Below are 1051 nucleotides of genomic sequence, written 5' to 3'. Positions count from 1 at the left end.
GAATGGAAGTCAGGTTTAAGGCTGGCAAAACTTCATCCCTTAGTCCCTTTGAGGAACAGAGCTGCCTAAACACCTGGACTATTTTGTGAGAAAGTATAAAATTTCATCTTCCTGAACCTACCGTAACCTGGGATCTTTTTGTTATAGCACCTTAACCTGAATCCTATATTATACAAGGTGGGGTTTATTTTGTGTGTCCTGCTTGAAACATTGTACTTTCTGATATCTGTAGATTTATACTTTTAACCAGTCCTGGAATGTTCTCAGACATTATCACTACACATATTGTCTTTTTTTTTTTAAAGGGTAGAATTAATATTTTATTGTCATTAATAATCAGATAGCAGTTGGGTATATTCATATGTGATCTTTCTTTTTGTAAATAAAAAAATTACAAGTTAAGTTTTAAACAGCTGACAGCTGGTTATATGTTCAGAAAACATGATTAGCTTAATTCATTAATGGTGGCTTCAAGCTTTTCCTTATCAGTGCCAGGAAATTCATCCACCTTTTGTCCCTTTTTATAAAACTGAAATGTTGGCATGCATTTGACTTCATAGTCTGCAGCAACATCCTGACAGTCATCCACACCTACTTCAAGGCACACCACCGTGCTATACTTTTCAGAGAGAGAATAAAAGAAAGGCTTGGTCATTTTACAAGGCCCACACCATGTGGCTGAGAAATCAGCTACTACAGTTTCATCATCAGCACTGTTCAAGGCTGCCTGAAAATCTTCCCTGCTCTCCATGTGCTTCACTGTTCTGGCTGCCAGAAGCATGGTCTGATGAGCTACCATGGAGAGCGTCAAGAAGGGCCCAAAAAGTGAGACCGTGGTGGGGGTCTACACATACCGTCATTTTTTGTGTTCTGTCTTTCTGATATCTGAGTTAGACATGTGCTGGATATTTTAATCCTATATTCTGTATTTCTTAACCTGACTTCCATATTTTTCCAGTTTCTTAATTTCTTGTGCTGCATCCTGTATACCTTCTTCAGATCTGTTAGTTCACGTTAGCTATGTCTGTTCTGCTCTTTAACTTATACACTG

The 1051-nt window shown here is 38.1% G+C and overlaps 1 pseudogene; it reads right to left on the bottom strand.

Annotated features, from left to right (window-relative positions):
- Nucleotides 1-445: 445 nt before the first annotated feature.
- On the bottom strand, nucleotides 446-799 carry LOC101440899 (thioredoxin pseudogene; annotated as a pseudogene).
- Between the last annotated feature and the right edge of the window lie 252 nt (nucleotides 800-1051).

This window comes from Dasypus novemcinctus, chromosome 14 (genome assembly GCF_030445035.2).
Source record: "Dasypus novemcinctus isolate mDasNov1 chromosome 14, mDasNov1.1.hap2, whole genome shotgun sequence".
In the NCBI taxonomy this organism is placed as follows: domain Eukaryota; kingdom Metazoa; phylum Chordata; class Mammalia; order Cingulata; family Dasypodidae; genus Dasypus; species Dasypus novemcinctus.
This window is presented reverse-complemented; position numbering and strand designations above follow the sequence as displayed.